A 26,116-nucleotide genomic window follows, 5' to 3' on the forward strand; every position below is an offset into this window, starting at 1 on the left:
GGACAGAGCAACGGGAGCTCACCCCGTCGCAGGGATTCGAACCGCCAACCTTCTGATCGGTAAGTCCTAGGCTCTGTGGTTTAACCCACAGCGCCACCCGCGTCCCTTGTAATTTGTTTAAACTGCTTTTAATACTGAATTTTAAATTGTCCAAACTGACGGGGTGGGCCTATAGGAAGCCTGGAAGCAGGACCTAAGTGCTCTTCCCTACTTGTGATTCCCAAAACTGATTCTGATAGTGCAGGAAGGACATAGCCTAAAATGGAAGACTTGAGTATAGGCCACCACCATCATCCTGAGTAGAACATACCTCACACTGTGATGTCTTGACATTTTACGTTTCCTCACTCTCACCCTCAGCAGTCAATGATATGGAGCTGAGAATAGGGGACCACTCAATTGCTGTGATGTCCATGATGCCAGGTAAGCTCTACTACAGAAGAAAAGAGAGGAACTAGGCCACCATCATCTTCTGTGGAGCTGCTTTTTATCATTGCCTCAGTCACTATTTTCCAGGCTGCAATCTCAAGGACACTTATTTGAAAAATAAGTTCCTTTCAAATAAACAGGTCGTCAGAGCAATTGTCAATACTTCTGACCTGGGTCTGATGCGTTTGCTTCCTTGTATTTACTAATGAATTTGCAATGCATTTCCCAGGCAAATAAGACACAAATAATTTCCAGAATGGGAAGGGGGAAAACCAAAGAGTAAAAAATTCTCTACAGAGAGAGAGAGAAAGAGCGCAGGCAGATGTACACATAAATCATAAAGTAGTAAGTAGGGTTTTTTTATGTTGACATCAAACCTTGACATCACATGTGGCCAAGGATGCTGTAGCAACTGCAACGGCGTTGTCAAGGAAACAGCCCTGTGCTAAGCAGGCAAGACCAATGAGGATTAAGCATTGCTAGATTCTAGCTAAGCCTCAGTGACCTTATCAGAGCACAACACAATCTATCTGATATATACTATGCAGGTATTCCTCTGGAAGGTGGAAGCTATCTGCAAACTAGACAAACAACCTTGTGCTGTGTACTTAACTGAAATGTTGAAGGTGGATTATTCAAACAGTTGACTCGTTTCCCAGCTGAGATGGACACTTTCTGTAAGTAAGACAAGTGTTATGAATGACCGGTTATTGTTAAGAAAATTAAAGGTGCGGTAGTGGGTGATGGCTGAAAATGTTATTTAGGAAAGTCTTGGCAGAGTTGTTGTTTTTTAGAATGCAAGTTTTTGAGAACTTTATGAAGCAGTTGTGATAAACTTAGGATGAACCAGCGCCTCCCAGCCAGAGAGAGCCAGCAATGTTTTCAGGCATGGAATCCGAAAACAGTCAAGTCAGAACAGGAAAGCATAGAAGAGAGCAGAAAGGCAGCTGAGTCAACTAGCCTCGCTTTTCCTTTAAGTAAGCAGTTCATTCTTAAATATTGACTGGTGTTTTGCATTTGCGGTGCTGAAATAATAAGCTTACACCCCAACTGGGTGACACAAGTTTATTTCATCAGGAGATTGACAGCTTGTTTTTGGAGAAAAGGCACTGATATACCAAACTCAGCCATTGCACCCTAATATGCACAAAAGAGAATATCGTGTTGGAGGGGTGGTTGTGGAAAGATATGCAGAGAAGTATTTTTGGTATTGAAATAACGACACAGTGTGCAAGCACTGACTTTGCCTGCCTTTACACTTTTGCTTTCTTTCTTGTTTCAAATGCTCCCTTGCAACGCAACATGCCTGGTATGCCTAAGAGCATCACAGAGGCATCTGTAACTGTGCAGGTTATGAACTCTCAGTCTTTGTCCACTCTTGTGTGTTTATATCTGGGAGAAGCAGCAATTCATCTGGACATAAAGCCCAAACATACTTTTATGATCCTCCAAGAATGTTAGCGCTTAGCTATTCGTAATTTGCTTAATACAGAGGGTGGAAGGGATTGGCTGAAAGCCAGTAGGGAAACTATAATCAGCCACACTCTAGTTGCTTACAATGTGAGCATGCTTAGCACAATCCAGCCAAAGTTAAGCGCTTTCAAGTCTGGAAGAGTTAAGCTGCAATCCACTAACCCGGGAGTAAGCACTGTTAAACTCCATTGACAGCTGATATGATTGGAAAATGCTAGAGACTGGTTGGGTCGTATCCATAGTGATACTGTTTGTTGATTCCTCTTCTGTTAAATTTAATAAAAGCTAAGAATGCCCTTGTACCAATGATCAGGGTACAAAAGCGATATTAATTGGTTAAAAAAAAGTAAATATGAATTTGGTGGGGTGGGAAAAGAAAAGAGTACAAAAGATGTGAAAGATGTGAAAAAGAATTCTAGAATGGAAGAAAAGGATCTTGTTAAAAAGCATTGGGGTGTGGAAAGCTTGGCATATGAAAAGTCAGTCTTGAAATATGAACTTGCACATGTAGCTCTGCCAGGGGTCTCCTAACAACTCTCAGTACCCTTCAGAAACTACAGTTTCTTTGTTTACAGAATTCTTTGGGGGAAGTAATGACTGTATAAAGCAGTATCATAGTTCTTTAAATGGTGTAAATGAGATTATAATGGTATGTATTGCTTTTATTGCAATTATTTGTATGGTTTGATAGATTTTATGTATGTTTATGGGGACACGGGTGGCGCTGTGGGTTAAACCACAGAGCCTAGGATTTGCCAATCAGAAGGTCGGCGGTTCGAATCCCCACAATGGGGTGAGCTCCCGTTGCTCGGTCCCTGCTCCTGCCAACCTAGCAGTTCGAAAGCACGTCAAAGTGCAAGTAGATAAATAGCTACTGCTCCGGCGGGAAGGTAAACGGCATTTCCGTGCAGTGCTCTGGTTCGCCAGAAACGGCTTAGTCATGCTGGCCACATGGCCCGGAAGCTGTACGCCGGCTCCCTTGGCCAATAAAGCAAGATGAACGCCGCAACCCCAGAGTTGGCCACGACTGGACCTAATGGTCAGGGGTCCCTTTACCTTTATATATGTTTATAGTTTTACTTCTAACAGTGCCTAATTGTTTGGTTTTTAAAATTATTGCCTTTTCTATGTTGTTATTGCTTTGCATTTTTATGTTAGCTTCCTTGAGTCCTGTCATGGAAAATGATGGGGTACAAATAAATATATCATAATACAGTGGTACCTCGGGTTACAGACACTTCAGGTTACAGACGCTTCAGGTTACAGACTCCGCTAACCCAGAATAGTACCTCGGGTTAAGAACTTTGCTTCAGGATGAGAACAGAAATCGCGCGGCGGCAGCAGGAGGCCCCATTAGCTAAAGTGGTACCTCAGGTTAAGAACAGTTTCAGGTTAAGAACAGACCTCCAGAACAAATTAAGTTCTTAACCCGAGGTACCACTGTAATGATGATAATAATAAATGCGGTGTTTTTAAGAGAAACAAGCTTCTGCATGGTTCCTTCTGTTTTTAATTCCAGATCATTTTCCCCATTACAAGTTCATGACCTCCTGATATCTGGGTTTTTTGGCTGTGTGCCTAATGCACATTAACTAGCTCTAACTCCCTGGCGCAGTGGATCCTGTTAGCTTACTTCAATCATTCTGAATCCCAGTTGCAGTATGTAAAACTCACAATCCCGCCCCGCAGAACATGCTACTCTCATAATTTTTCTTTACCCACAGGGCTCTTGCCACATCCTCTCTGTCCCTCATTTTATTATTTGTTTTATTTATTTAAGCTATTTACAAGGTGGGGGGGCATTTTTCAGGTAAATCCCTCCCAAAGGCTGCCTTCACATGGCAGTTTATCTCATTTCCCAAACTGTTTATTTCTGCATTATATTTGAGTTTTCAACGTGACGTAAAAGCAACTTCTGGCAATCTAGTGGAAGTTTAATGCTCATTTCCATGTTAATTGCTTCCAGAAAAGAAAAGGGAAAAAAAACCACAAGTTTGTAACCCCATTATCCCAGAATATTATGGGAGTAAAGTGATGAAATTTTGAGGTGGTCCCTTTCCTTCCACTTGTTTGGGTGACTCATGGGAGAAACAAAAGCACAAGGGTGGGGTGGGAGCGGAATTGTGATGCTATCCAACGGCGTTTGTTGTTCTGTCATACCAAGCCCACTGTTGTCAGTGAAATTTAGCACAAGATGCTGGTGAAATTTGGCACAATACAGTGGTACCTCTGGTGGCAAACGGGATCCGTTCTGGAGCCCCGTTCGCAACATGAGCAAAACGCAACCCGCATCTGTGCAGGTCACGATTCGCCGCTTCTGCGCATGCACGTAATGTCATTTTGCATGTCTGCGCATGCGCGAGCGGCAAAACCTGCAAGTAATCCTTTCTGGTACTTCCAGGTTGCCGCAGGACACAACCTGAAAATACGCAACCTGAAGCAAACATAACAAGCGGTATGACTGTATGTTGGTGTATCAGTCAAAAAGCCACAGTTTCACACAAACTGGATTTATTTTAATCAAATTCATACAAGCAAGTCCCATTTACATGAGGGTTAGGTTCCCGGGTCCCGCATGTATGCGTGAATTCGCGTATAGTGGAAACACCATTGGGTTCATTGGCCAGTGGGATTTCCCGGATACCCACCCCCTTTCCACCCCTTTTTATTTTATTTTATTTTATTTACCAAGCACATAAAGCTGAATGTGCACAAGTTGAACCCGTGTAAGCGGGGGGGGGGGAGGGGAGGATGCCTGTAGTTTTATTATAAAAGAACATGTAAAGACACAAGCTCTGAGACTCTTAACACAATTTGAAAATTTATTAAGCACAGTGGATATTGTGGGGGAGAGGAATTAGTTTCTAAATTGTATTAATGTAACTTATGGATCTATGGAACCCCTTAAAAAGATATAGGAACTGTTGTTGTTGTTTAGTCATTTAGTTGTGTCCGACTCTTTGTGACCCCATGGACCAGAGCATGCCAGGCACTCCTGTCTTCCACTGCTTCCCGCAGTTTGGTCAGACTCATGTTGGTAGCTTCGAGAACACTGTCCAGCCATCTCGTCCTCTGTCGTCCCCTTCTCCTTGTGCCCTCAATCTTTCCCAACACCAGAGTCTTTTCCAGGGAGTCTTCTCTTCTCTTCTCATGAGGTGGTATTGGAGCCTCAGCTTCAGGATCTGTCCGTCCAGTGAGCACTCAGGCCTGATTTCCTTAAGAATGGTTAGGTTTGATCTTCTTGCAGTCCATAAGACACTCAAGAGTCTCCTCCAGACCATAATTCAAAAGAATCAATTCTTTGGCGATCAGCCTTCTTTATGGTTGTTTTTGTCCACGGAGTTTTCTTGGCAGGGATACTGGAGTGGCTTCCCGGTTCCTGCTCCAGGTGGATCATGTTTAGTCAAAATTCTCCACTATGACCTGTCCGTCTTGGGTGGCCCTGCACAGCATATCTCATAGCTTCTCTGAGTTATTCAAGCCCCTTTGCCACGACAAGGCAGTGAACCATGAAGGTATACTAGATATGCACAAATTCTTTCCAAGGACTGGAATGAAATTTGGAAATTGCAACCCTTAAAATCTGCTTCCAATGTTCTTAGGGAAAACTTATTAACATTACAGTGGTGCCCCGCAAGATGAATGCCTCGCAAGATGAAAAACTCGCTAGACGAAAGAGTTTTTCGGTTTTGCGTTGCTTCGCTAGACAAATTTCCCTATGGGCTTGCTTCGGAAGACGAAAACGTCTTGCGCTTTTTTTTAAAAGCCGCTTGAAGAGGCGCAGTTGGGACGGACTGTGCTTCGCAAGACGGAAAACATCGCAAGACGAAAAGACTCGCGGAACGAATTATTTTCGTCTTGCAAGGCACCACTGTATTACACAGATGGTACTGCACTCCTCTGCAAATGTCAAAAATGTTCTCTTCTAATCTATATCATCTAAATGTTGGGGGGCGTGTTGCAATAAAAGTGAGACATATTATCATTTATGGTGGAAATGTCAGTTGATGCAAGATTTTTGGGATTTAATTTCAACCGAAATGATTAAAAAATAACTAAAGAAACTATTGTTTGTTGTTCAAAATTAATGTTACTGAATATTTTTGATGATACCAATGTAAATGTCAAAAGAATTGGTCTACTCTTATATATGATCTTAGCAGCACAAATAGTAATTGCAACTCAATGGAAATCAGCCTAAAATCTTACATGGGATGGTTCGTATCACTTATTCTGGAATATAGCTATAATGGAGAAAATCACATATAATTTGAGATTTTGATAAGGACTAGCCTCTCCAAACATTTTTAATATGATTTGGCATTCCTTTATGACATATACAGTGGAACCATAGACAACCCTTGTCACAAGACTGACAAATCTAGAGCTATACTTGCCAATCTTATAAAGATGACAGTCTATACTTGGACGTTGTTATTTTAATTTCTGTGCAACTACTCATTCAATGTGCCTGTTTTATAGTTTTGTTTCTCATCTTTTAATGTTTGTCTGTTGTTATAGTTGTGTTCTCCATTTTATATACGTTATAAAATGGTTAAAACAAAAAAGCCTCTGCAGTGCGAAAGGAAGATTAGAAAACGAGACAGAGGCACTAGCCTTACAATCAGGAATATGAATGCAGTATTTTCCAATATGCACCCAAACTATGTAAGAGCTGGAAAAAGAATCAAGAAGGCAAGGAGAGAGATGCTGATACGTGGATGATAATCAGCTTAGCTGATTGTCCATACTTCAAAAAGAGTCCAAAACAGCTTCAGTTTAATCAGCATGAGCACCATCAGGCAAGTCCCCCATGATAGGCAGTAAGCTGCATTTAGTTAATTTTAAGTGGTGTGCTAGGTGCTGTACAGAGCTTAGAAACAGCAGCCTTGATGTCTGTAGTATAGATGTTACCAAGCCATCTATTTTTAGATTCTGGCTGTCTGGCTGTAGTCCAGGGTCATTTGTATTTACAGGCTAAACCCTCTTTCAAAAGATTTGCATAGGAAAACAGGTTGCGTGTTTAAGTCAGCGCACAGTTTTAAAAACCAACAACCGCCCGTGCTAAATAGGTTTTGCCTAGTGAACTGAGGTTCACTGGTTACACTTGAAAGTTTATGCTTGCTATCTGCATTTCAGGTTGTGATAGGGAGTTTTCAGATGCTTGGAAGCTCTCTGAACGGTGGTGGTGACAGGCTGATCTTTATTAAACCAGAAGGGTCCCCATCTTGTTTTGTTGATGGTACAAAAGCAATAGGCTATTGTTGTCTGTTTTTGACAGAAGACCTTTGAGCATCTGCAGTGCTGGCATATCCTGTGGGCACAAACCGCCTAAAATCATATTAAGCAGAGAGTCTCATCTGCTTTCTGTAATTGCATGAAATGTTTTCCCCTTTTTGCATATTTAAAGTGCCCACAATTCCCAAGAAAATTATGTTTGTAGCTGCTCATTAAGTCTGGCATGGACTCTGATGCATGTTTTCTCCTTTACATGGTTCTTCTGCATTTGGACTGAGATCCTAAGTATATTCGTTTGGCAGTACATTCCATGTGAAAGCAAAACGGTTCCAAAATAAATGTGTTTGGGATCAGAGTGCCAGAACGACCTGCCTTTCTTTTTATTTGAGACCTCAGATCCCAGAGATTTGAAAATTAATTTTGGCACTTTTTAACTGTTACAAATAACACTTTCTTGTGAGTTTTTCCCCCCATTAGAAATGTGCAAAATGTTCATCCATGAAAATTCAGAGGTGAAGAAGGAGCTTCAAGTGATAGAAAACCTTTCTAGCATCCTGTCATTTTAAAAAAGCTCTTTACCATTTGTTTGCCACTGCTTATTTCCCTGCTCTGTATACTGAAGCATATTGGACTCCACTTGTAGGAAGACACTGTCTAATACAGATAAATGCTGGAGGTGTAATGTCGAGAATTAGTATTTTTTATACATTTAAAAATCTTTTTCTTTTCCCAGTTCTCCTTTATCCCCTTATTTCTTCCTTTTCTTTGTCAAATTAGCCAGTAAAAAACCAAATGAAGTGGTGGGGGCTAAGCCTATACCACTCCTCCAATGGGGACCCCACAAAGCGTACCCCTATTTGATGTAGGGCAGACATGTCCAAGACATCGATCGCGACCGACTCGTCGATCCTGGGAGTGATATTGGTCACTCTGCATTGCGCTCTCGGGAGTTAGAGCTCCAGGGGTGGAGTGAGGGGGACTTGCTGAAGGGGGGAAGGCGGGAAATGAAAAGCTCTGTGCCTGCCCACCCACTAGTTGAAATGCAAAGAAAGGAATGAGAAAGGAGCCCCCCCCCCCAAACAGTGAGGAAGGCAAAGAACAAAGCACATGAGGGGAAAACCCCTTAGCGCTCCATGAGCTTGAGCAAGGGAAAGGCTTTAACGCCACAAGGCTTTAAAGCTGCGATTTATATATGTATACCTGAAGGAGCGTCTCCACCCCCATCATTCAGCCTGGACACTGAGATCCAGCGCTGAGGGCCTTCTGGCGGTTCCCTCCCTGTGAGAAGTGAGGTTACAGGGAACCAGACAGAGGGCCTTCTCGTTAGTGGCGCCCTCCCTGTGGAACGCCCTCCCTTCAGATGTGAAGGAAATAAGCAGCTATCTTTTCTTTAAATGACATCTGAAGGCAGCCCTGTTCAGGGAAGTTTTTAATATTTAATATTTTAATATTTTAATATTTAGTATTTTAATATTTAATTTTAACACTTGATTGGGAGCCACCCAGAGTGGCTGGGCAAATTCAGATGGGTGGGGTATAAATAATAAATTGTTGTTGTTGTTGTTCTTGTTCTTGTTGTTGTTGTTAAAAGCAACAGTAGGAGAAAGTTGTAGATCACAGCCTACTCGAAGTTGGACATGCCTGATGTGGGTCATAGGCCACTCCCTGCAAGATGTGGTTTACCCTTAGATACACTTCCAGCAGACAGGCTGGAGTGGAATAGCAATGGCTTAACCCAGTGCCTACACCAAACTGTTCACTACTTTAACCAGTAATAGTTGTGCCCCAATAGGCTGTTGTCCAGCGTGTGCATATTCATTTCTCCAGGGAACTGTGGGGTCATAGGGCCTTGGCACGCAACTGAACTTGGGAAAATTAGAAAGTGGGAGAAATGGAAACTAACACATTTGCTCACCCCTTCATGCAAAAAGACCTCATTCTTAAAGTCTGACCAACTCAAGAACCAGTTTGAAAAACTGGTAGAAGCGGGGATTGATTTTCTGCACTCCTGGTAAAAAGCTCATGAGAGTTGCATTGCTCATCTCCAGCATCAAACCCTTAAAAAACATGTATTGAAGCTGCAGCTGCTTCAATGAGCTTCTTCCAGCTTCATTTTCAGATCTGCCAGAGACCATTGAGGATTCCCAGAATGACTCCTGCTGATTTGCACAAGTATAAATGAGATGAGAATTGAGACCTCTTATTTTGCAAGCCCAGAAAATAGAAGGAGCCATAAATTGCTTGTATTGTACTGGGAAGATTGTGAAGAGCATGCCTCTCAGATTTCATGTTCAATCCATTTTTGACTTTGAAGAACTTCTTTTGTGCTCCTCCTCCTGTTTTTTCTTCTGCTGCTGAAGATTATAGATGAGGCACATTTAAGGGCTCCAGTGTATAGAGCTGCTGCCAAACCACTGCTGCTTTTGATATATAGATGTGCTGATCTTAGATCCCTCAAGCATGATGTCTGTCTTCTGTACCATTCTTGTGTATGAAGGATGGGATTTCTTGGCACTGTTGACAGCGTGGTATAGATTAGTCTCCTGGGTAACTGCTTTTAAATTGCAACCCAGATGTGTATATCTTTCAGTGCTTTTGTTCAAGATCTAAAAGGGGGGAAAACACATTTGCCTTCTGTACACAGCTATTGGCAAGGCCCTAACAGAACACCCACTAATAGCCAATACTCTGGGGAATTGGTAGGAATGTATGGATGTGGAAATAGCCCTGTTGCGTCTGGAAGCATCAATTTTTTTTTCTTTCTCCAAGCAGAATGTTCTGTACAGCAAGGGTAGCCTTTACCATGAATTAGGAAAAAACTACACTGTACGTCAGCAGCATAGAACATTGGCTAGGAAAATGCGTCGTGCAATGAGAGTTGTGGAATGGGTGCTTTATTGGGGTTTAAAATGAATAATAATAAATATGGTTTTTAAAATAGCCTGCTCCCATAGTTATGTCACTATGTTGCCGAAAGGTTTTTTGTGGCTCCTTAAGTCCCCTGTACGCAGGTGTCTTTTATTTTATTTTTTAAATAATTTTTATTAACAGGCCAATCACATCACATTATCCAAATCACATTAGTTCCAAATTATACAGCCAAATTTTAAATTTTGTTGGGGGTACCCATACATCAAGCTCCGCACGAGTCCGAAACTCTGAACGAGTCCAAACATCACTTATATTACTGCTTTAATTAGACAGTTCAATCTGGTTCAATCCAGATAGTCCTTTATTACTTTCTTTCTCTTCTTGTTGTTGTTATCGTATATTCCTTTCTTTGCGATCTCTGATAATTTTCACAAGCAGATTGAAAACAGGCATCCCTTGTGTGGGTTTTGTACTCTCCAAAGATCATATCACTCAGGGACAGCCTTTGTTCAACGCTTCCAAAAAATAAATAAATTTAATCTTCGGTCTGTCCTTTACTTTTCTCAGGCTTGCCAAATAAATCAAATGAGTCAGGAGGCTCTGTCAGGTCAAGCCTGCGTTCCAACATTCCTTCTCTTTCGAATGATCCTGATTCTCCTCCCCCTGTCCTTCTTTCTCCGGCAAGCCTGTCTTGGGGAGACACCATTTTTTAACTGCGTCATGAAAATTTTCCTCTTTCCTACCGTTCACCAATCCTCTCTCCTGTTATAATCCATCCCACACAGTTCTTGAATTCCTGCTTGTGATTTTTCACTAAAAATGCAACGATCTTATATCTATCTGGGGTGAAGGGTTATTAATATCACATCGTGCAAAGAAAAAAAAGGTTTTTTCCTCCACCCCTCCTTCATTCCAAACTTACAGCCTCCTAGTGGTGATTCATCAGAAGATGTACTTATCCATCCGTCACTCCCGGTCACAGAGATCCATTAATCAGCAGTCTTATCTCTCGAACATTACTTGATATATGTGCTTCAGCTTCATTCCAATCGTATGTTTCCAATTATAATTCCGAGCTGAAGCAACCAGCACGCGCTAATTGGAATCGGCGTCAGGAAGATCTGACTTCACCGAGGGCTCGTGCCAAGTGTTCGGCACCCCCATCTCTTGGATCAGGGGGTGCATTGGGAACACCGCTGGCAAGGCAGCGCCCCCATCTCCTGGGGGGGTAGGAAGACTGCATACTTCCCATAGCAGCCCCTTGATTACCTCGTATGGGTCAGAGAGATGTTATTGTCGGCCATCTTCCAACGCGCCACCTGGTGGCCCCCTGTACGCGGGTGTCTTTTAAGGGACACGGGTGGCGCTGTGGGTAAAACCTCAGTGCCTAGGACTTGCCGATCGTCAGGTCGGCGGTTCGAATCCCCGTGGCGGGGTGCGCTTCCATTGCTCAGTCCCAGCACCTGGCAACCTAGCAGTTCAAAAGCACCCCCAGGTGCAAGTAGATAAATAGGGACCGCTTTATAGCAGGAAGGTAAACGGCGTTTCCTTGTGCTGCGCTGGCTCGCCAGATGCAGCTTGTCACGCTGGCCATGTGACCCGGACGTGTCTGGCCTCTTAAGCGAAATGGGCACGCAACCCCAGAGTCGGACACGACTGGCCCGTACGGGCAGGGGTACCTTTACCTTTACCTTTAAGTCCCCTGTACAGTGTTTCTATCTATCTATCTATCTATCTATCTATCTATCTATCTATCTATCTATGGGCCACTCTGGTAGATACTCTGCTGTGATTCAGTGGTTTTCAATGCCATCTAAGCTAGTGTCCATCAACACATTTTGTATACCAGATTTCATAAGTAGATTATGCACTGTGCAAAGAAAGTGCCATACTTCCTTTTCTTCACCCTGAACCTCTCACCAACCAACCTGATAGGTAACCCCAAGTTCTAGAATTTTAAAAAGAGGAGGGAAAACGAAGCTTTATTATTATTATTATTATTATTATTATTATTATTATTATTATTATTATTATTATTATTAATTTATTTATACCCCTCCCATCTGGCTGAGTTTCCCCACCCACTCTGGGTGGCTCCCAATCAAGTGTTAAAAACAACACAGCATCAAATATTAAAAACTTCCCTGAATAGGGCTGCCTTCAGATGTCTTTTAAAAATAGGATAGCTGCTTATTTCCTTGACATCTGATGGAAGGGCGTTCCACAGGGTGGGTGCCACTACTGAGAAGGTCCTCTGTCTGGTTCCCTGTAACCTCACTTCTTGCAGTGAGGGAACTGCCAGAAGGCCCTTGGCGCTGGATCTCAGTGTCTGGGCTGAATGATGGGAGTGGAGACGCTCCTCCATCTTTTTCACTCCAGCAAGTGTTTCTTTTGTGAGGGACATCAGTTGTGTGATGAATTTTAATGGGTAGGAGAGGGCATATTAAATGCAATTTATTTCTCTGGGCACCCACTTATGTGGGTGCGGCAGAGTTTCAAAATCCCATCCTTGGCAACAAAATTAGAAGCATAGGAATTGGGCTATAAAACCTTGTTTTGAGCAAGTCCAATTATGAATTAAGCTGACTTCCCTCTTCCTACCCTGCTTAAGAAAGAATCAGGCAACAACTTGTAAAGTAAGTTTTAAACTAAGATTTGCTTACTTTATAATCATGCATTGGTTCACAGCAATTGCAGCAGTAAAAACTATGTGGGCAAAATACTTATACTGTAAATGTAAGTACCTAAAACATGTACATAAAGCTGGAGCAAGTGGATGCATGTCTGCATCCAACACTGGTGAAAGGAAGAGAGGAAGAAGCAGGAAATACTATATGCTCCTTCCTCTCTAGTAGAGGAGGGGAAATGACATCACACCGAGCCCTCTCTACCAATTGTATTTCTATGGTCTGAGTATCTGCCTGTCAGCAACACAGCTCTGAGCACTTAACCCATTCTTGTGCTAACTAGCAAGAAAATGCATTTGTTAGGTTTGACTGCTAATCTCCCGCAAAAGTCTCATCATATGGCTGAAGATATGGGGAGAAACAGGAAGTAGAAATACCCTGCACTTCCTGTTTCTTGTGCTCTGAAGTGAAACTTTCACATATACCAGTAACTTATAAAATATGAGATTTTCACAAAAACATGAGACCTCTTAGAATTTTAGAGACTTTAAAGGTCAGGGTTGCCAGAGTGGCACCCCATGGCACTCTAATTCTTGATACCCAGAAAGTTCAGAGTTTGTGTCAATATTCCTTGCATCCCTGCATTCATTGTCTGTCTGTGCAAATGGAGGGGAGGATCTGCAGCACTTTTCTCCTTCACTCCAAGCAGTATGGGTGACATGTAACTCACCTATTACACCAGGACTGGCCCAAAATATTTCGCTGCTTCAGGCAGAGCAACAAATGACTCTCTCTCTCTCTCTCTCACACACACACACACACACCGTCTGCAAGTCATGGTGCCATAGCTGTCAACCGTCCCTTATTTGGCAGGAAACTCCCTTATCCCAGCGCTTCTGTCCCGGATTGATGTTGTCACTTAAATTTCCCGGGTTTCATGCTCGCCCGGCTCGGCAGGGAAGCAGTGACACAAGGTCCTCCACCTCGAGAGAGAACGTGCACGAGCTGCCACATCTCCGTCTCTCCCTTTTCCCCCTCAGGGGCGTGTCGTGAGGAGACGGGTGGCAGTGGGCGGGCAGGCAGCCCCTCTCTTGCGAGACGTCTGCCATGCTGCCAGGGGAAGCCGGAGGAGGCAGCGGCTGAGGAGGCGGCCTGAGGGAGGAGAAGAGGAGGGGATGGGGAGGGACGCAGAAGGGCGCTTTAGCGGCTGCCGCCGTGCCGCAACCACCTCGTGCCAGGCTCACGGGCGGCATGGGCGAGAGTCTCTCCCCCTCCCTCTTGGGCAGGGAAGGGCTGATGGATCTCATAAGCGAAGCAAAATCCCTTATTTTGGCTGCTGATCCCTTATTTTCAAGGCTGCTGGTCCCTTATTTTCAAATCTGTAAGTTGACAGCTATGCATGCTGCATAGTATCCTAAGTCATCCTAGTTACTTTGGCAGCTGAGGTGGAAAAATCCCTTTGCATCTCCCTGTTTGCAGTGAATTAAATAATACCCATCAATTTGCTACATTTTGATCTCACTATAAATCAGCTGCTTGGGGCAGCTGCCCCACTCTAGCCAGAGAGCAGTTGCTGGACTGGAGTGTTGAGTGCTTTCATCCTTGGTGTTGAAATTGTTACTTTGAATGCACTTCTCATCTGAAAGAGCGAATTCATAAATACTGGAGAAAGAGGTTCAGGTTGATGAGGAAGATTTGGAAGGCTGCATGACAAAGTCTCTGGAATGGCTTTTCATTAACAATATATGCCCAATTACATCCAAAGAGCTCTCCTCAAACGGAACGTATAATTGCACACGCTGGCTAAATAATGCATGATGGCTTACCATAATGAAGAACCCATCATTTCTTTTCTACATCTTTGGAGGGTCTGTAATTAAGCTGGCCTGCCAAACATTTCCATCTTGCACCTTTCAAAGAAAATTATATATGCAATGCTCAATAGGGAAATTGTGACATATGTAAAATAAAAATAAAAATCAGCCCTTTAATAGAAAGTGAAAGTTGGTCCCCCTGTTCTAGAGGAACTGAATTGTATGAATGTTTTCCAAATACAAAACAAAATAAAGCACAGTCGTTCATGTTGTTATTATATATGTCATATTTAGCACTTTAATTCTCCTTCTGCCGTGTCATCTTTTCACAGCTATATTACCTGTTAAATGAGAGTGAGGAAAGTGGTCATTGGCAGGAACCAAAGGGGGAATTAGGAAGAACTGTTCTAAAAGACCTTCTAGTGCTTATGAAGCAATACGTACACAGAAAGACTGTGTACATGTCCCTGTCTGCATCCTGTATCCCTGAGTCCTACCAGCAAAATGAACCAGTCTTGTGACACATATTTTTACCATCTTGGTTGTGATTTGCACAGAACTGTACCCCAATATTCTTTTTTTAAAAAATGCTTTCTTTTCAGCATTGTTGTTGTTGTTTAGTTGTGTCTGACTCTTCGTGACTCCATGGACCAGAGCACGCCAGGCACTCCTGTCTTCCACTGCCTCCCGCAGTTTGGTCAAACTCATGCTGGTAGCTTCGAGAACACTGTCCAACCATCTCGTCCTCTGTCGTCCCCTTCTCCTTGTGCCCTCCATCTTTCCCAACATCAGGGTCTTTTCCAGGGAGTCTTCTCATGAGGTGGCCAAAGTATTGGAGCCTCGGCTTCAGGATCTGTCCTTCCAGTGAGCACTCAGGGCTGATTTCCTTAAGAATGGAGAGGTTTGATCTTCTTGCAGTCCGTGGGACTCTCAAGAGTCTCCTCCAGCACCATAATTCAAAAGCATCAATTCTTCGGCGATCAGCCTTCTTGATGGTCCAGCTCTCACTTCCATACATCACTACTGGGAAAACCGTAGCTTTAACTATACGGACCTTTGTCTGCAAGGTGATGTCTCTGCTTTTTGCTTTTTCCCCCCCATCATAACCCCTCAAAAAGAAAAGAAAAGAAAGGAAATGTGCTTCTTTTTTAGAAACACATCCTGATGAAAGCTGTGCTTTCCCTTTAAAAAACAAAATAAAAAAATCAACGAAAACAATCTTTTGCTTCAAATGGGTGAGGTGGAGATGGGTGTGCAGAAGACAGACAAGCAGAAGTGTAATTGGAGGGACAGACATTTCTGGTAGATGACAGGGTGAGTATCGGCTCTGTCTCCTTACACAGCATTGTAGAACTGCATCAGTGAAAACACTCAACACACCGACATTCTGACTCAGAACGGCTTCTGCTTACAATTCCAAGTGTCCTCAGGGCCCTCGCTGTGAAGTGCCCTCTGGCTTCAACATTTGCCGGAGGGCACTTCACAGTCCATGCTCAGGGGCAGTATATCTCTGAATAACAGAGGCTGTGGACAAACTAGAGTGGATGGCCATTGCCTGTGAAGTAATGCACCAGATGATGACTTCCTCCTGTGCTAAGTTAAGTCCTGCTGTACCATTCAGATATCAATCCTTGTCTCTGCCTGGCCCCCTAATTTCTGCCGCCTGAAGCAGCATGCTTCCCTTTGCTTCACAGTACAGCTGCTGCTCCTTCATGTTCCAGTTCAATGCTGTCAGCACTGACAGGGCTGAACATTAGCAGCCGTACATGGAAACTGAACCTGGGACCATTTGCATGCAAAATTTGTGCTATACCACTGACAGCTTTGACTGTGGATTTTTGGATTTTTTTTCATGTACAGTCGACGCTCAGGTTGCGAATGTGATACGTGCGGGATGCATGTTCGCAACCCGCAGTGTTCACAACCTGCAGCAGTGCATCTGCACATGCGCAGGTTGCGATTCGGCACTTCTCCGCATGCACAAAGAGCAATTTAGTGCTTCTGCACATGCACGAAACCTGGAAGTAACCCATTCCGGTACACCTGGGTTTCGGCGGGTCCGTAACCCGAAAATAATAATAATAATAATAATAATAATAATAATAATAATAATAATACATTTTGTTTATATCCTGCCCTCCCCAGCCGAAGCCAGGCTCAGGTCGGCTAACAACAATAAACAGTACAACAGTACAACACAACACAACACTCTAAAATCATTCATTATAAAATTAATTCAGAGCTCCGCGAAGATTGCCGAAGGAGGGAGTCAGGCTGTGCCCTGGCCAAAGGCCTGGTGGAACAGCTCCGTCTTGCAGGCCCTGTGGAAAGATGTCAAGTCCCACAACCTGAAGCATCTGTAACCCGAGGTATGACTGTAGACTGACACAGCAGCCTTTGCTGGTTGTGAATCCAGATGCTGAAACAGGGGAGACAAAAAAATCTGAGGGATTATGCAGTTATTTCATTGACACAGACTTTAATTACAGGTGGGCCAAATTTTCCATCATGTTAGTCATGTAGCCCTGCCCTTAAATGCAGGGTTTTGTGGGGTTTTGTTTTTGTTTTTGCAAATAACTAGAGAAAGGAGCCCGGTTCATATTATGACCAACAAATGGAGGGATGTAAGTCTTTACCAAGTTGCCCCCTCAGCCTGTCATTGAAACAAAATACACACACACACACACACACACACACACACACACACACACACACACCTCTTTTGGGTAGTTCAAATGACCTGCTTAACTGCTTACCCCTATTCCTCATCCAACAACAACACACATTGGCAAATGTATGTAAAGGTGTAACTATAAATCCTACTTGTCTTTGTGCAACAATCAAGATCCAACACTCAGATACAAAGTGTTTCTTAGCTAGGCCAAATGAGAAAACATGTAACTATCTGTACTGCAAAATGATCCGTTGCTACAAAGCGCTTCCCCAGAGAACAGGTGTTTATCTAGAGATTATTAAAGAATTAAATGTAAGATCAGTGGATAAGGCAAAATCAGTTACCATACCCTTTCAGCACTCTGCAATTTTAAATGGTGTGAACCAAATCGGAAAATTTACATACAGAGTTAGATCCATGAAAGAGGCTTGGCAAAATTAGGACTAAGGCTAAACTAAGACAGAAGTAGGTCATGGAAAATACACGTGAGCAAGTCAAGGAGCAGAGAAGTGCATGCAGAGGCTGCAGGAGGCCCAGAGACAAACAAGATTAGGATCGGGAATTTGCAAAATATCGAAGACTAAGGTGTAGCAGGGTAAACAGATGCCAAGATCCAAGGAGAGTAAGAACAAGGAGACCCAGGAATAGGAACAGGGGAGATATCTGATTTAAAAGCAAACTTACCCGACCCATGGGACACGGGTGGTGCTGTGGGTTAAACCACAGAGCCTAGGACTTGCCGATCAGAAGGTCAGCGGTTCGAATCCCCTCAACGGGGTGAGCTCCCATTGCTCGGTCCCTGCTCCTGCCAACCTAGCAGTTCGAAAGCATGTCAGAGTGCAAGTAGATAAATACGTACCACTCTGGCAGGAAGGTAAACGCCATTTCTGTGCGCTGCTCTGGTTCACCAGAAGAGGCTTAGTCATGCTGGCCACATGACCTGGAAGCTGTACGCCGGCTCCCTCGGCCAATAAAGCGAGATGAGCGCCGCAACCCCAGAGTCGGCTACGACTGGACCTAATGGTCAAGGGTCCTTTTACCTTTACCTTACCCGACCCACACTATCTGAAACAATATGCGAACCAAAGCACAGCCATCCAAACTTTGCAAAGTGCTCCAAACTTTGCAATGCTGTTCTCCTGCCAAACAATGTCTTGCAAAAATGCATGCACTAGGCTGAAGTCTGCATCACAAGGCAGGTATGTGTGAAAATAACATACAGGAAATGCAGTACAGTTTAGTCAGAAAACTATGTGTTGCGAAGTGTGCATATAGGGCAGAATAGCAGGCCAAGGCTCTGCAAAGAAAACTGACCTACTTTGGCTTCATTGAGTTTCACACACCTGGTAGGCTAGCTCTTGCAGGTAAGGGTGTGTTGTGTGGAGTTTCATAAGCAGGTCATCCAGGAGTCCTGAGAATACTTGAATTTGTTTGGTACCATCTGTGGTTTAGCAGCTTCCATCAGGGTCAAGCTCTTCCTGTTCCCTTCCAACAGCCACCCCTCATAGCGTTAACACTGTTCCAGCATTATTGGCAGGGCTGTGCTCAGAAAATCCACATAATTTCATGGGCGTCCACACGTGCTTCTGGAATCCATGTAAAAACTTGTTCCACAGATAGATTTACTCCTCAGTAACCGACACAGCATGCGGAGCCTGAGGAGCTGTAATGTTTATGAATGTACTGTCACTCTCACTCTTACATAACCTGAAATTGGCGTTGATCGTTGTTTTAATCCCTTTACCTCTCCCATTTGCAAGCTGTGCTTCATCATTCTTTGCTTAACCAAATTTAATATTTACATATTCCTTGGTGAAATTTAATAAGCATGCAGGAATAAAGTGACGTTTTATGGTCACTTCTGGTTTTGGCGCCATGCGTGAATGTGTGATTGCGCATCAAACGGACATCGTGTATCAGTCGTTGCCTGTATACAAGTATTTTTCATGGAAGATCAGCTGTTTACCTTGCATTGATTCTGATTGGTGTTTTTTTTTTGGGGGGGGCGTATTCAACATTGCATCAAACAATTGTCCCATGCTTTCTAATGCATTTTCATCTCCCTTGCCTTATCTAAAAACCTCCAATGTTGACAGGAAGCGAGTTCAACTTTAATTTTGCAGCCTGAATTTGCCAGCCTGAAATCTGGAAGCGCCCAGTGATCCCCAAGCTTCCATTCCACCCCTCCAGTGTGTGTAGTGGTTAAGAGTGGTAGTCTTGTAATCTGGGGAACCGGGTTCGCGTCTCCGCTCCTCCACATGCAGCTGCTGGATGACCTTGGGCTAGTCACACTTCTTTGAAGTCTCTCAGCCCCACTCACCTCACAGAGTGTTTGTTGTGGGGGAAGAAGGGAAAGGAGAATGTTAGCTGCTTTGAGACTCCTTCGGGTAGTGATAAAGCAGGATATCAAATCCAAACTCTTCTTCTTTTCCCCCTACTGTGCGTGAAGATCCCACTAAATCAAAGTGAAGGTGAGCATCAGAAGTGCTTACTGAATTTCTGTCCATATTCTAGTCCAGGCATAGGCAAACTCGGCCCTCCAGATGTTTTGGGACTACAACTCCCATCATCCCTAGCTAACAGGACCAGTGGTCGGGGATGATGGGAGTTGTAGTCCCAAAACATCTGGAGGGCCGAGTTTACCTATGCCTGTTCTAGTAGTTCATTCCTTTTTTAATTAAGTTTTGCTCTTTGACTTTAAAAAGCAGAACAACATGCTTTTAACAAAACATTTAATGTCACTGACATAGCTTTGGGGTGTGACAACAAAAGGCACTGCCTTGCTCAAGGAATCCATAGGTTGTGTTGGTGCAATTGTTTGATACCTGTTTCTGTCTCCTGGACATGAGTCATTGGTGTTCTTCAGCATCCATCTGATACTACAGTATGAAGAGCGAAAACACTTTCACTGTAGGATATACCACTGTCTCCCACCTGCCAATTTGTGCAGCCCTGAAAGAAAAAAGAAATTACATCCTGAGCATGATGATTACTTTCTTTGCACTACAATTTTCCAGAAGAACACTTTTACACTGTAAACACCAAGAATATTTTCCAGACCTTGAAGAGCAGAAAAGCTTGCGTTGTCTTGTAGAATGGAATATTTACCGTCTCAAAATGTCTGCTGTTCTTTCTGTGTGGGTTTAATTATGGGAGACTGGCAGTGAAAGCTTTTTTAAAAAAACAACCCTAATTTAAATGGCTTAATGATCCTTCAGTAGAAATTAGAGATACTTGAAGGCAAGTCTGTCTGGCACATATGAAGTTTTCAGTCTCTTTCTCTTACTGCAAAGTAAGGTGGGGTAAGCACATGCACCCCCCCCACTTTCCCTCTAGTCATACAATCATATTATTGTAGAGTTGGAAAGGACCCTGAGGGTCATCTAGTCCAGCCCCCTGCAATGCTGGAATCTTTTGTGCAATGTGGGCCTCAAACCCATTGCCTTCAGATGAAGAGTCTCATGCTCTGCCAACTGAGCCAGTCACTTAATTGGGAACTGGGAAGAAATTGCCCATGTCATCCGGATTGGTCAAGGATCTTTTGTTATGTTTCCTGGGGTAATACCTATGAGTTTATGCAGTCCACAACTGTCACAACTTGAGCAGGTAGTATTCTATGGGGCCTATTCACTTCCAAACCCTATTCAGGGTATTTGTTTTTAAAGCACCAACCGGTTTGGGATCTAAATTTCTGAAGGAATGCCTGTATCAGCGTGCCCATTCCTTATGACTGGGCTGGGGAAATCTTTGGCTTTCCAGATGATGCTGGACTACAACTTTCATCATCCCTAACCATTGGCCATGCTGGCTGGGGTTGATGGGAATTCATCCAGAGGGCCAAAGATTCCCCAGCGCTGCCTTAAGATATTCAGAAGGGGCATCGTCTCCATTTCGGGATACCATTTTGTTTTTAGCTGCCTCTATTTTGTTCTGAGGGACGCGGGTGGCACTGTGGGTTAAACCACTGAGCCTAGGACTTGACGATAAGAAGGTTGGCGGTTCGAATCCCCATGACGGGGTGAGCTCCCATTGTTCGGTCCCTGCTCCTGCCCACCTAGCGGTTCGAAAGCGCATCAAAAGTGAAAGTAGATAAATAGGTACCGCTCTGGCGGGAAGGTAAACGGCGTTTCCGTGCGCTGCTCTGGTTCGCCAGAAGTGGCTTAGTCATGCTGGCCACATGACCCGGAAGCTGTATGCCGGCTCCCTCGGCCAATAAAGCGAGATGAGCGCCGCAACCCCACAGTCGGCCACGACTGGACCTAATGGTCAGGGGTGCCTTTACCTTTATTTTGTTCTGATGTAGCATTTGTCTATATTATGCATTGTACCCTGCCCTGGTATCTACATAGATTAAATGAAGTTTATAAATATACTTCATAGAGAAGGTGAAGGCACACTTTTCAGTGATAAGAGACAGAGAAGTTGTATGAGGACTAACAGGCATGAGCAAGTGCTGGAAAATGGGTACCATGTTTGTTCTTCAACTAAGAATTCACCTCACGGAGTTACAATTTTCAGAGTTCCCTGGGTGTCATGAACTGTCAGGACGACAGGGAGGAAGAAGAGGGGCCCCTGTCCCCATGAACACGGTGGGCTCTGAGGTGTAGGGAGTAGCAGGAGGGGCGCACTAGAAGGCTGAGGCAGGCAAAGGCCCATAGCCCAGCTCCCTAGCTGGCCAGCTGGGGCTTGCTAGCTCTGGGAGAAGGTGTGTGATTCCTCAGCTGGAGTAGACTTGGAACAGGTGAGAGTCACATGCCTCATCAAGCTCAGATGCTGCAATCAGCATGCAAACTACAAAAGGGAAGCAGAGCTGAATTGCTGTGTCTGCTCAACTGCCCATGTTGACAGACCTTGGCTTGGGTGCTCCTGGACCTCTGCAGGAGTTTGCTTTGGGTTTGACTCTGGACAGTATCCTGGCAGCTGGACTTCAGACTTGGCCTACATGGATTGACTCTGGACTGTGTTTCCTGACCTTTGGACCTTGGACTTTGCTTGTGTAGATTGACTCCTGGTTTTTAAACTTGCCACCAGGTAGGCCAGGGGTTTGGGGCACTGGGAGAGTGACTGACTATTAAACTACTCTGAGAATTGTAGCTCTGTCAGTCTCTGAAAGTCACTTGGCACCCTTAACCTAGATTTTCCAGGATTCTTGGAGGGAAGCCATGACTATTAAAGTGGCTTAAATATATATTTTGGGTGTGATATGAATAATCCATAATTATCAATGCCTTTTCAGTCTATTGGGCATAGATAACAGTATAAGGAATTGGACACCACATTTTTGGCATATCCCTTTTTTCCATGGAAGATAATTCAAGGTTACTACTGTTTTTATAATCCAGGTGTCTGCATCTGGAAAATGTGCTTATTGCAATCGTTTTAAGTCAGTGCCTGCTGTTGCTTTTAGATGTACTTGATCTATTGGAATAGGGAAGGTAAGCAATAAGGTTTTGTCTTTCTGGGACAGACTCATCTCCAGGGACTCTGGGCTGCTTTGCACATTAATCTCCATGCTGGGAGAGGTTACTTCTATGTTGGGAAGAAAATGTTATTTCTGTGCTAGGGGAAGCAAGTTTTTATGTGTTTGTATTCTCTTGGGTGTGGTTGTTGTTGACCCATTACAGGACCACCTTGGTGGTGGCTCTCTTTTGTGGTGTGCCCTTCCTGGTGACTTGCATTTGTCCCCCTCATTAATGTTACGGAGGAATTTAAAACATTGCCGTTTAAATAGGCATTTGATGGCTGGAAAATACTCTTCTCAGCAATCTTGAAACTGCTACTTTTGAGAGTATGCAGTTGTTTAGACCAGTGGTTCCCAAACTTCTTTGTGCCACTGTCAAACGTTAACAATTAATTGCACATTTATTCAAAATCCAATTAAAACTATTTGGTTTATTTAAATCAACAAAACTGATGTCATTTATACCTCCACCGCCCCCCGATAATCCCACAACCTCTCTTTGGGAACCACTGTTTCAGACACATTAGATATTATAAATATGCGTTATCTTATTTTATTTTTAATTGCATTGTTGTATCACTTATGTGTTTGCTGCCCTGGGCTACTTAGGGAGGAAGAGCAAGGCATAAATTTCATTAATTTATTCCACATTCTCCCATCTCTCCTGTTGAGTTTGCTAGCAGAAGCGGCAAGGTCCTGCAAAGTCTGCAATGTTTTTCCTATCCAGTAGCTTAACAATCATTATTGCAGGGGGAGCTGAGCTCTTGCAAGGCGCCAGACTTGGTCTGACATTTCAGGTTTTACAGTGCTGTTGTTGTTGTTTAGTCGTTTAGTCGTGTCCGACTCTTCGTGACCCCATAGACCAGAGCACGCCAGGCACTTCTGTCCTCCACTGCCTCCCGCAGTTTGATCAAACTCATGCTGGTAGCTTCAAGAACACCACCCAACCATCTCATCCTCTGTTGTTCCCCTTCTCCTTGTGCCCTCCATCTTTCCCAGCATCAGGGTCTTTCCCAGTGCTATTAATTTGCAAATATTATGTCAGCAGCTAAAGGAATTCTCTGAATCGCAGAGCTTAGATTCATGTATCCGTAGAAGGTGTCAATTTAAATTCCTAACTTTTTCAAACTTAAATTAAACTTTATTTCTTCATCAATGTGAGTGCATTTTTGCCTAATATCTGCATTTTTGTATGCACTTTTTGGATCAAAGAACTGCATGGCAGCATTTGAAGGAGCGTGCATTTTGATAGCTGTGTTTTAAGTTTATGTATTTGTTTGGGAAACGGGAATGTCTTGCCCATTCCTTTCTTCCAGGGGTGCCAACCTGAATAAAATATGAGGGGCTAGGTAAGCCCTGCCCCACATAATCGATCACAAGATGGGGTGCGTGTACACCATCTAAATAACAATGCCCATCAACTTCAGTGGGGTCCAGACCCCTCAAATATTTTATTGGGGGGGCAAAGAGACCTCAGCCCCTAGGAGTTGGCTCCTATGCTTTCTTCATCACCACTGAAGAAAACTCAGTAAAGTAATAATAATTTTATTAACTATTTTTGTGAACCTGGTCAGAACTTAGATCTGGTTCCCACTTCCAGAATGGATCGGCTTTAAATCAGCTGTAAAAGCTGTCATTGTGGTGATGGGCAGCAGGAATGCCAACTTGGTCCTGGTGCCAAAATTTGTGGGTGCCCAGCCCCTTCATGGGGAATTTTGTGGGTGCTTGGGCACCCAGGGCCCCAGGGAATTGGCACCTAGGATGGACAGACTGAGGAAAACTTATTTGAAAAGCATGTGGAGTTTAGTATCCTGTCTTGACCCCAAATCTTGCGAAGCAGAAACTAAAAAAAGGGGGGGTCAGAAGAGTTATTCTCATGAATGGTAACATCGTGCCATGTTCTGAGGACAGATGGTTACAACGGTAACGAGATTAGCTGCTTACTCAGCATCTGCTAAAATAAGTATTTAACACACACATCTGCTGTTGGGATACTGCCAGGGAGACAAAGTCCATCATGGCCCCCACATCGTCTGCCGGACGATCCATTGATCTCCCGTAGGCGCACAGTATCAGCCATTAGCGACATGAGTTTCTAGAAAATATCTTGCCACATTCCAGAGATCATGCACACTCTATCAGCAAATAATGCACAGCAAAAGTCGCACTCAGGAGAGCATTATTTACAAGTTTTACAAGTTTTATTCAGCGTTGGTCAGAACAAAGAAAGACATGATTGCCTGTGCCAGTGTCTCCAGACACAGAGAGAAAACGAAAGCAATAGAAAACATAAACATCCTGTGAACAGGAAATACGCAGACTCTGTGACTCTCAAAGCCTGCTCCCTTTTAAGGTGGAACGGAAATATCCTAACATCTGCCACCCGACAATTCAGCCTAAATTCCAAGCCAGCTGAAAAAGGTCGGGCACACAAGTAATCGCAAGAATTTTTATTTAAGCAACTGTTAGTTTGTTTTTAAAGAAAATCCTTCTGTTTGTTTACTTATATAAAGTATGAAGGTTAGTGGGTGAACCTGAGCCATTCTCTAGGCCTAACCTACATCACAAGGTTGTTATGAGGATAAGATGAGGAGGTGGGGAACCATGCACCCCACGCTGAGATTCTTAGGGGGAAAGGGGGTGTAAATACAATGAATGAATACAACATATTATGTTGTAATGGAGGGACACGGGTGGCGCTGTGGGTTAAACCACAGAGCCTAGGACTTGCCGATCAGAAGGTCGGTGGTTCAAATCCCCACGACTGGGTGAGCTCCCGTTGCTCTGTCCCAGCTCCTGCCAACCTAGCAGTTTGAAAGCACGTCAAAGTACAAGTAGATAAATAGGTACCGCTCCAGCGGGGAAGGTAAACGGTGTTTCCATGTGCTGCTCTGGTTCGCCAGAAGAGGCTTAGTCATGCTGGCCACATGACCTGGGAGCTGTATGCCGGCTCCCTCAGCCAATAAAGCGAGATGAGCGCCAGAACCCCAGAGTTGGCCACGACTGGACCTAATGGTCAGGGGTCCCTTTACCTTTTATGCTGTAATGGACATGCAGCCACAGGTACTATGGAACGTATGAACTGTCTTAAACAGCTGCTGCTTTCCAGTGTGGCTGGCTGCGTTTCCCCACAAATGGGCACAAACCTTCAGACGAAAGCCTCTCCTAGCTCTTGCTCTCCCAATGAATTATGTTCCTTCTCCAAGTTCCATCGTGGGTTTTAAGTGGTCTCCCTCACAGTCTCTAATCGAGGCATTAACTAGGATGGCTACATCAAGTGCTCTTATCCATTCTTTTGTCCCAAAGACAGCAACACTGCAATATTTAGTAAACCTCCTCCCTAGCTTTGTTTTGGGAAAGTATTGTTTTGGGAAAGTATTGTTTTATGAAACGCTTTCAGATCTGGTGGAGAGAACGCTTCTTTATTGCTGGGGAAATGGCCAGCAGTGGATGGATCCAGTCTTTATGGATATATATATTTTTCCCCTACTATATCTGTAATAAATGAAAAGATGTCCTTGGTTAGGTA

The 26,116-nt window shown here is 43.8% G+C and overlaps 1 protein-coding gene across 2 annotated transcripts in view; it reads left to right on the forward strand.

The window, feature by feature from the left end:
- The first annotated feature begins 973 nt into the window (after positions 1 to 973).
- The window catches only part of PRLR (prolactin receptor), a 111,535-nt gene continuing 86,392 nt past the window's right edge, over positions 974 to 26,116 (forward strand). Inside the window, exon 1 of one of the 2 annotated variants that reach the window (XM_081212770.1) lies at positions 974 to 1,106. The gene's annotated coding sequence lies outside the window, so the exon portion shown is untranslated. Of the gene's footprint in view, positions 1,107 to 22,139; positions 22,158 to 26,116 lie in introns of those variants that run through there. The other variant, XM_081212771.1, reaches the window with a different exon arrangement.

The sequence above is a fragment of the Podarcis bocagei genome (assembly GCF_964188305.1).
Source record: "Podarcis bocagei genome assembly, chromosome: 11".
Lineage (NCBI taxonomy): Eukaryota > Metazoa > Chordata > Lepidosauria > Squamata > Lacertidae > Podarcis > Podarcis bocagei.